Here is a 10,374-nt window from a genome sequence, read left to right as displayed (position 1 = left end):
GGTCTGGATTTTACTCTTTGATCAAATTTTGATCGATGATCCGTCCCACTACGCCAGCCCACTCGACTGAAAATTTGGGTTTACTCGTCCATTGCCGTTGCTCTTAGGAGAGAGGACATGAGTATTACCTATCCTACTAGTCCAAAAATCTGCTGCACCACAGCTTAGTTTGTGCTCGTTATTGTTAATTAAGAAGCTTCTTAGGGACAAAATAACAACAACGAGCACCAGTGGTCTAGTGGTAGAATAGTACCCTGCCACGGTACAGACCCGGGTTCGATTCCCGGCTGGTGCATTTTTTTATTATTATTTTAATTTTATCTCCCAAAGCTGACGGCTTTTTTTTATTTTATCTGTCTCATTTTACACAAACAGCTACCATCATTTGGTAAAAATGATCAAACTCTGTTCTCTATTTTACACCCACCGATATGGAAATTGGTCTAGTTTGCTTTTCTCATACGAGGCTATCGGCAAACTTATCATACCAGAGCAGCACAAAGTGATGTCTTGGTATGAATAGCCTTTCTATTCAGCTCAGTGATGAAATTGCTCAAGTATATGCTTCTTTAGAGCAACTGCAGTGGTGCGATCAAAACCAAAGATCAAAGATCAAAAAAAAGACCAAAATTTGGGTTTAGTCCGTGGTGTGACACAACGGTACATGATTAAAATTTCATCAGGCGGACTTTAAAAGTCCGCCCCATTAAAATTTCATCAGGCGGACTTTAAAAGTCCGCCCCATCCTTTATAAATTTTAACAGGCGGACTTTAAAAGTCCGCCCCTCTCTTTGTAAATTTTAACAGGCGGACTTTAAAAGTCCGCCTCATTCTTTTTTTTTATTTATTTAATTAAAATTTCATCGGGCGTAATTTAAATCTCCGCCCGTTAACAAGCGTACTTTAAATTTACGCCCAGCAACAAGCGTACTTTAAATTTACGCCCGACTATATTAGAATTTGGGATTTGGTCGCGACCATATTTGGTCTGAAATTTGATCTTTGGTCCAAATTTGATCTTTACTCCGTCCCACTGTGTTACGATCTCATCCCATAAATTTGGTTATACTCGCCCACTGTGGATGCTCTTATAGACTAGTCACATAATTTTTCCAACTGTGCGAGGTGTCTATCAAAAGTTGTCCATCTGACAAAATTTTACAAGAAGCACAAACCTATAGACAGAGAGTGAAGTACCTCATACGCAAATATCTGGCGTACTGATGTCAAATGTCTCGGGCTTCATTGCATTTTATAACTAACAATCGAGAAAAGTTTAATTTTCTACCTCATGAAGCACTATTCCTAGAACAGGTTCAGCACCTCGCACAGTTTCCATATCCGAGATGATCTTCAATAAACTGGTGAGACATGTGTATAACATAGCATCATTGAACTTGATGACTTTTTTAATTTCCATATGCCCATACTTACAATAGATCTTCTTGTACAAAGTTTTATAATCTTCTGGAATCTTGAAGTCACCACCGCAAATTCAAATCCTTCCACTCTCTCCTGAGCGGAAGTGGTCCAATTCCCATAGTTTCCTCTTCAGAGCAAGATGATGAATTCCCTATGTGAATGTCCTTGCCGTTCAAGGGTGTCATTCTCGTTCTCTTCTGGGATCTTGAAGATGTCAATAAATTCAAATCCCTCCACTCTCTTGAGCTGAAGCGCTTGTAGACCCTGTGAGGGAAGGAATGCCATCTACAGAAGTCCGAATAGAATCAGGAGTATGGCACTTAGAAAAGGACATATCCCTGTAGCATCCACAGGTTCCTCAACAAGCTCACCCACTTCAAGCGATTCATTCAACTGCCGTAGTGGGCTCTTCAGAACCCATGATAAATTCCTTATGTGTACATCATTGCAATGTAAATCCCTCACAGTGGTGTAGGGTATGTCATTCTCATTCTGTTTTTCCACAGAGTACTGGATGGCAGGCATCATAGGTTCTGACCAAGGCAGATGTTCAGGTTCATAATTACCACCTCCCTTGCCTTCCTCACAAGGGTGAGGCTCTTCTATACTTAACTTTCGCTTTTTAGACTGAGTCTCTCTCTTTTTGGACTCATCGACAACCTGTAAAATGTGGAAGAAGAATCAGATGTCTAAAAACTTGGAAGGGCGTAACTACAAAAACTGGAAGGGTGAGAAACAGGCAGAGAAAGGAGAAACGACTACACAATTTAATAATATGTACAGGATAAGCATACTCCAGGTGGAAGTGATAACATATATAGGAAGATATCTATGTACGAAAATTCTCAACAGGAAAATTTACTAACAGAACAAGTAATCCATCCCCGAAACCATAACAACTTTATCATACTAGAAAACTGAAAACAAAACAAAAAAACATGCAAAATTTGTGTGCGAAAAAATGATAATGCTGTTGATAATCTGTGTACAGCTGTTGAATCAAGCCTCAGACATTGCAATCCCCATTTATCAAAAAGCAGTAGCAGCTGGGCACGTAACACGTTTAAACTACTTGGAATTCAAATAACCATATAACTACTAAAATTGAGAAGGGTGAGAAACGGGGAGAGAAACGACTACACAACTATCAATAGTTTGTACAGGATTAGCATACTCCAGGTTGATCGATTATATTGTAGGAAAGTGATAAGATATATAGGAAAAAAACTTCGGAAGGGAAGATATCTAAAGTAAATGTTAACAGAACCTCTGCATCTCTGTCTGGAAAGGACTCCGAATCTCCATCTCTATATCTATCCCTGACCATCTTCTCGCCAATCCTCTCTGAATTGGCTTGACGTATTTCAATTGGTGTAATCAGGCTCTTTAAAGTCAAACAGCAATCAGTCGACAGGTTCTTTAAGAGCTACTTTAATCTGTCAGGTTACGGCTACGTTTTAAGTAGAAAATCTCTGTGGTAATCTCTCATCTATTAACACGCAACCATGAATTATGTTTGCCAAAAATTACCCATATATAAAGTCAACAGTTAGAGTTTCTTGGAATCTAGCAATTCCGGTTCAGCGTTCCAAAACTGTCATGTAACACTTAACATCTAACTATTGTCAAGGTTCGTTGTCCCGAGTCGAAATATGGAAGATTTGGCGGAACAGGCGAGCAAATGGATCATTATACTACACGTTCATTCTATAAAAATCCATGAGCATAACTCTGTTACAACATACAACAAGTGCAGATCTAAAGACTCAGGGAATACCAACAGCAAGTTGTCTAATCAGACCAGCAGCCGTTACTGCATTGTCAGCACTTGTGGCCACGAATTTTGAACAATGAAACTCTCGGCAGGTGCAGATCGTGTGACTGTAAAGACTCGAATGACAACAGGCACCAAGTTGTCTAATATGTACACCAAGAACCCTTTAATAAGATTTATGCATTGTCAGAAATTGTCGCCCCGAATTTTGATCCAACAAAATTCTCAACAGGAAAATTTATTACCAGAACAACTAATCCATCCCCTAACTTGACCAAACTGAACCATAACAAAACTCTATCAATATCATACTAGAAAACTGTAAACAAAAAAACATGCAAACTTTGTGTACCCCAAAAATGACAATGCTGTTGCTAATCTATGTACAGTTGTTGAATCAAGTCTCAGACATTGCAATCCGCATTTATCAAAAAGCAATAGCAGCTGGGTACGTAGTACAAGTGGGCAGACCAATATTATCCATTAAGTATAACAAAAGAAAGAACTATAAACATGATTGCGCATGCTTCAACGCATATCTCAGATGTTCACTGCGGTTAAATTGAAGTGTCAACTTTATCAGGTTATAGCATTAATTGATAGTAATGTTATAGCATTCAAGATACTGTGTCCTTTATGGATCTTGAGATAAGAGGATGAAAATCAAGCCCTTCTTCAGAATTTTCTATCATCTTTTCCATTTCCATGTTTTGCAAAAACATTATAACTAGATGAAAATGATATAGTAGTGTGTGACGAAGGATTACAAACCTTGGAAAAAAGTTTGTGTGCACCTCTATCACGATGTTCGCTTTTCTTCTAAACTCATAGTTTTTTAAGTAGTACGAGCTTGTTGAGAGTAGACTGAACCTTCTTTGGCGGTCAAGCCTGCAAGAAAACATATTCGAAATACAGCTGATAAGATGATTTTCACGGCCAGTTATCTAGCAAATAGAAACATATGAACTCTTATCCAAAAATTCTTTGACCAGTTATGCATACTATAGTACCCAGCTGTTGATACCTAGAGAATATGTACTACAGGACTTAAGCCGACAACACAATCCTTGGACCAGTTACATGTCCTTGCACAATGCTGAAGGGGTCATGCTGCTGTTGTCAGTAATGCCTTCCTCACCTCTATGCGAACATTGGAACTTGGTCTCCTATTTCATCATTAATTTGGCGGACTATCTATGTATTTAGTTATGCAATAAAGTAATGAATGATGACAAAATACTCTGACTAATTTATTGACATCCCTAAGATTTTTCGATCATTCAAACTCCAAACTTGCTTCTTTTCTGTACTTACAGTCTACTCTAGCAGATATTCAAGAACGTAAAAGATAAATAGAACAATAATGAGGTTTTTAGGCAATTAGCCGAAGACAAAGTTCCTAAGCAAGTAGAACTTATCAAGCGATATAGGTGGATCAAGGATTAACAGCAGTAAGTATAAATATTTTTGAGGCAGAGAATGCAGTATTAAGCAGTCTGAAACACAAGAATAAGCCAATTAACACCACCACCACCACCAACTGTTTCTTTAGCTTGTTGTGGTAATGAATTCTCCTCCGATTTCCATTATTTCTTCATCTTCCTTAACTAGTGATGATGATGAATTCAATTCCTTCAATGCCAGATTCCCCTACTCCCTCTGAACTAAACTTCCGTTCTTCATTCCAGACAAAAAAAAACCCTTTCAACCACCTCCATTCCTCTTCCCCATGTTACCAATTTCCTTGTTTTTCCTACTGTAAACACTCCTAAACCTCTTACTCTCAACAGATTCAGTATCAATGAATGTAAAATGGTATTGTGATTCTGAATGCTTACCCTTGAAGTTACATTTTTGAAGCATGTCCTTAATCTTCATCGAAACAATAGATAATTCTTTCCTGATTTTTGACTCTTCCACTGCCTGAGCCTTTAAATCAACAGGAAATTCATCATAATAGCCACTATTGCACAACATCCTGCATGAAATGAAATCAAATGACGAGAAGTTGAAATGTCATGATTCATTTTTGTCAAAATTAGGGCAAACCCCTAAAAGCAAAACTATTAGAGATCTCGTTCCTACTTCCTCGATCAATTTGTTTCCGAATTTCCGCAACAAAATCTTGATTCTCATCCGCCACTTTAGGGTTTGATGATCACAGTAAAGTGGAGGCTTCAATTTTTGTTGGGAGTGTTTCGAGGCAATTTAAGGTGGCGCGTCGTTTATGGTAGACCGACAAGATGCATCCACCACTTCTTGCCAAGCGGCCCAAGCCAACCAGCGGCCCAAGTCAAAATTCCTCTTTAATATTTCCTGAAAATCCAAAATCCATCAGAATAACATTATATAACCTGAAGCATTGGTTCACCTATCTTTAAAAAGAGATAGTTTCATAGCATGTATGTGAATTTGTGCTACTTATACCTCTTGTGTATGTTAAGGTCCCTTTTTTCTGATAAGGCCTCGATATCGTGTAAGGAGAGTGTATAGTTTATCAGTCTCCACGTGGAGATTCGCTTATTTCACGTTAGATTATTCCTGGCCATCCTGTACGTGGTTAATCGACTCACACACTACAACAACTTCACTTAATCGTTTTCCTAACAAGTATTAGCTTAAGCTTTGGCATATGAAGATTTCTCATATATTGGAACTTTTTTATAAAAGGAATGTGGAAATTGCTTTCCTTTACTATAGTTTTTCAACAGTTATGCCTTATCTGCGATCAATTTACAGAATCTATAACTCATTTATTCTTACTAGATTTGTACATGTGCTGTGCACCGGGTATTTTTTTCCTCTTTTAATCATGTTGTTAATCTGGTGCGCGCGAGGCGTCAACGCGTCCCTATTTGTTTTCTGGTTTTATTTTCGCAGAAAATATAATGTGAAGTATGTGAGTTTTTTCCCCATTATAATATGGAAAAAGAAGCCCTATATGACAGGTACTTGACTTTATAATCGAATTTATAAAATTACAAATACGGTAAGTTAATTTTTTCTTCTGAGTTTGTAGTTTTTAAACTAATCATACGTTGCCAAGTGTCCTCACCAAAACTCTATGTGAGTTACACACCAGGCATTTTTTTTCTTTTGTCTTGGTGCGGGCAGGGCTTTGCCTCACCGGTTGTCAATGCATTTTTAATTTGGTTTGCGCGAGGCTTCGCCCCGCCCCGGAACGGTTTATTTTGAACTGGGTGTGCGCAGCAAGGATTCGCCCAGCCCCGTGTTGACGCATTGTTGATTTGGTGGTAATTTATGATCAATAAGCTGACTTCAGCCACATCCAAGAACGGCAGGACTATCCCTGATTTTCATTCATTGTAATGGTCAGTATTATAAAATGTGGTCATGAATTAACCGTTATTATCATTCCAGATGCAGGACAAGGGCAATAATATATATAAAATTAGTGCATGGAGGCTTCGTATTTATACATATATATATTTTTTAATCACGCTGTGTTGTGAATGTGAAAAGTAAAGCCATATAGTATCGCCTATATACATATGTTTGGTCGCCATGTTTACCATCGCATGAAAACATACGTTTGTTCACATAAAAGCAGCTAAGATCATACTATCATGCCCACAAATCAATTAATTCTGAGCTCATAGTCTGACCAAGATCATAATCAATATGATTTGACGCTGTAACCTTCTTCAGTGCTTTACACTTGAATTTTATGTTCGCTGTTCGGGACAAACCGCACAGTAATAACATTTTCATCCAGCAAGTATCCACCAAACCTAGCAACACCACAATCAACGTCTAGGAACCTTTGACTGTGTCCCCCATTTAGTGACAGAATAACTCTACAACAATTCATACTTGTCACGGCTCACTACAAAAATTTAAGGATCCCCGGGTTTCATATTTTATAAGAGGAATGGCAGAACGTGCATACGTCGAAAAGCAAGGCCCAACCTGAAGAAAATAACAAAAGAGATGAGCCTATAATAGCTAACTGTTCTGTAGTGCAGAACCCTAACAGATGCTCCTCAAAGAATTTAGCGTGGCAGGTCCTAAGTCCAACTTGAATGCTTTTTACTGAGATTCTCTAGGATGATCTTTGAAGTGATAGTTACTGAGATCCTCTAGGATGATCATTAAAGTGATAGCATCCTAGCGTATGACAGTAAATCATACAATGGTGAGTACAGTATATGAGTTTAGGTTTGAAGTAGTTATATCAAGAGCTACGCCAGAAAATCCTGCGGTGCATGAAATCAATATTTATAGAGTGTCCAAGTTTTGTCAGATCCACGGAGAAATACAATTTCTAATGTGTCCAAAATTGTGCGGCTTTAAATTTCCTAAGAGTCCTACCAAGATTCGAGAATATTTCTCTTAGAATCTTTATGATATAAGAACGTAATTAAGGTTACTATAACTTGAGTCTTACCCAGATCCAAGGTGTATTTTTTGCTTCTATCATAAGGTTCAAAGTTGATATAGAATTAAAGCTTTGATACGCGTATGTCCTTTTCAATAACTAATTGGTACTTGGTAACTGGTAAGAAACATCACCCTTCTTCTTTCAGATCTCGGTGTTCTGCATTCTGTTGGTCCGCATTTGAGAAGAGATGTGCATTACATGGGAATAATGGAAGTAAGAAAATAATAGAAAGAATACTACAGCTGGAAAACCTAGCTACATATAATGAAAACATGAATTTAATAATATTATCGTATTTAAGCGTGCACCACCATCCTGATTCACATATTCCCTCATTGTCTTTGTAGTTTGCAAGGTCCCATGAACTGCAGTCAAACCATGTCTTCGGAAAGCTTCAGCAAATGGTGTAAATGTAACTCCATGAGACAAATGTTATGCTTCTTCGGAGATTGTCTCCTGGATGGGCTTCTCTTTGAAACATAACAGCTGCACACCTAAAAAAAGGTCAATGTGCGAGTAATTTGAGTAACTTAAGGCTGAGAGTGAAAACATTTGATAATATTTGGGAACGAAAATAACAAAGTACGACAAATTAACCTGAAGCACATCCCTTGGTGTAACTTGTAAACGTAAGAATTTTGAAAAGAAAAGTTAGTTTGGGAGAGATGGATCCAATCATAAGCTTTTCTGAAGACAAATAAGACCACAGACTTTAACCTTGAAACCAAAGATGCCACGAATTTGGTTAGCCTTATCCTTTATCCAGATATAATCATCTTTGTTTGCTGATTGTGTATCTCGTTTGTGAGTAGTAGAAGATGAAGATTGCGGACTTTTACTTGTAATCAATGGGATTGCAGCAGAAATAACACCACCATTAGAAAATTAAGTGTGAAACAAATCTCAAAAAGTTTTCATTAGCAATTTGAAAATCAGGATTTCCTTAATTTAACCAAAGCAACGGTTTTAATCACCGATTTCCTTTTTAACAGGGATTCCTGTATTAAGTTTGAAACACGATTTTTTTTATTTTTTTATTTAACAATTTCAACTTAAGTTTTGTCCACCCTTATTAAAATACAGTTAAATATAGATGTAAACACGGTGTAACTACAAAATTAAAGTTTAAGTTCTAACATAAGTATTGTCTACCTATTTTTTTCCAGTGCCGTTACTAAAGGACAGTTAAGTAGCTTATGTAAATAAAGTGTAAAAGTTTTTTAATTAATCCAACCTATAGAATTATGTCAAGTGTCCTCACCATAACTTCTACATTAGAAAAGACCTTTCTAGACCAATAGAAAACGAGGATTATGTAAATAAAGTGTAAAAGTTTTTTAATTAATCCAACCTATAGAATTATGTCAAGTGTCCTCACCATAACTTCTACATTAGAAAAGACCTTTCTAGACCAATAGAAAACGAGAATTTCATCACCGTTTAACGTGAGAGCATATTTTATCAAGACCTTTATAGGGGAAAGATATTGCGCATATGGACGAGTTGTTTGGTTTTCCACTTCTGAACATATATTTCATTTTGTTCAAGGGGTCTCAAATATATATCAATGGCTCATCTCTTGGCCAGATCCTACTAATACTGTCAACTTTCAAGCCTCTTTTATCTATAATTTGGTTATTGTGTTTGCTTATGTGGGTTTGATTGCTTTTGATGATGCAAGGAAATGTTTAGTTGTCATAGAAATTACTTCTTTGGTTATGACATAGATGAAGCTAAGTTTAGTTTAGGGCTTCTGGAAGGACTTTAATGATTAGCTATACTTTAGATTACACCTAGTTTCTGTTTGTCTCATTGACGTCGAGAAGACTGTAATCTTATATCTATAAATACAAATAAGCATGGTGTTTTGAGCTTTGGATGAACGGATAATATTTTGAGAAACAAATGTTACATCAGACCATCCCAGTCTCATCACAACCAAAAACATTTGGCAGTTGTAAGAGTTGTGACATATTTTGTTATGAATACACATTTATTGGGTTCAAAAAAAAATTAATGTGATTTTTTTTAAACTATTGTTTATATCTTTTACAGTTATAAATAAGGTTGCACAAAGAACGATATGGTCCAATTTTCTTAATAATCGAGTACGTGTACCTCCTAGTGGTCGGTTCCAATTTTGAGTACATGTACCTATAAGACCGGTCATGTACCAGTCAGGTTCCGGGTTTTTACCCTCTTCACTCAACCTTGTACAAACACACAAACAAAACCCTCTTTACTTATCTATGCATCAAACACACAGGACAACCATCGATATTTCTAATACAAGCATATATAAGAAGAAGGCTAATAGTAAAGAATAAGGGAACAAAAGAGCACAAAATTCCCATTAGGTAGTGATGAACTAGACCTCCTATAAATAACCCATAAATCAAGTTTCCAAAACATGATTGTCATTTGAAGTGGACATATTAATAAACATGAGAAAAAGACTGAGTTTCGATCTTGCTAGCATCAAAAGTGTGAGAAAAAGTTGATAAAATGCTTGAATATTGCTAGTATAGACCACGTTAAATTATTGTTGACCAATCAATCGAAACCTAAATTAATTTCCAGACCAATCCATTTCAAGTAGATCTCAGATAAAACATAAATTAAACATGCAATCATATATATACATAAGCTTTAATCTCATTTAGCAAATTAGTCAAACATTCAACATGAAATCTAAATTTATTCATCATTATAGATGTTATACCCAAAATCAATTACTTGTTGTTGTTAATAATTGAAGAAGAAGAAGTAACTGAAA

The 10,374-nt window shown here is 36.6% G+C and overlaps 1 long non-coding RNA gene and 1 other non-coding gene across 2 annotated transcripts; one reads left to right on the top strand and one right to left on the bottom strand.

Annotated features, from left to right (window-relative positions):
• Positions 1 to 224: 224 nt before the first annotated feature.
• On the top strand, positions 225 to 295 carry TRNAG-GCC. Its single transcript has one exon. It is a non-coding gene; the product is annotated as a tRNA-Gly (tRNA).
• An 809-nt stretch (positions 296 to 1,104) lies between these two features.
• LOC113321640 lies at positions 1,105 to 5,555 on the bottom strand. The gene is made up of 3 exons (XR_003346815.1): positions 5,035 to 5,555; positions 3,968 to 4,084; positions 1,105 to 2,082 (listed from the first exon to the last, which is right to left on the bottom strand). It is a non-coding gene; the product is annotated as an uncharacterized LOC113321640 (long non-coding RNA).
• Positions 5,556 to 10,374: the final 4,819 nt, after the last annotated feature.

Source organism: Papaver somniferum, chromosome 11 (assembly GCF_003573695.1).
Source record: "Papaver somniferum cultivar HN1 chromosome 11, ASM357369v1, whole genome shotgun sequence".
NCBI classification, from domain to species: domain Eukaryota; kingdom Viridiplantae; phylum Streptophyta; class Magnoliopsida; order Ranunculales; family Papaveraceae; genus Papaver; species Papaver somniferum.
This window is presented reverse-complemented; position numbering and strand designations above follow the sequence as displayed.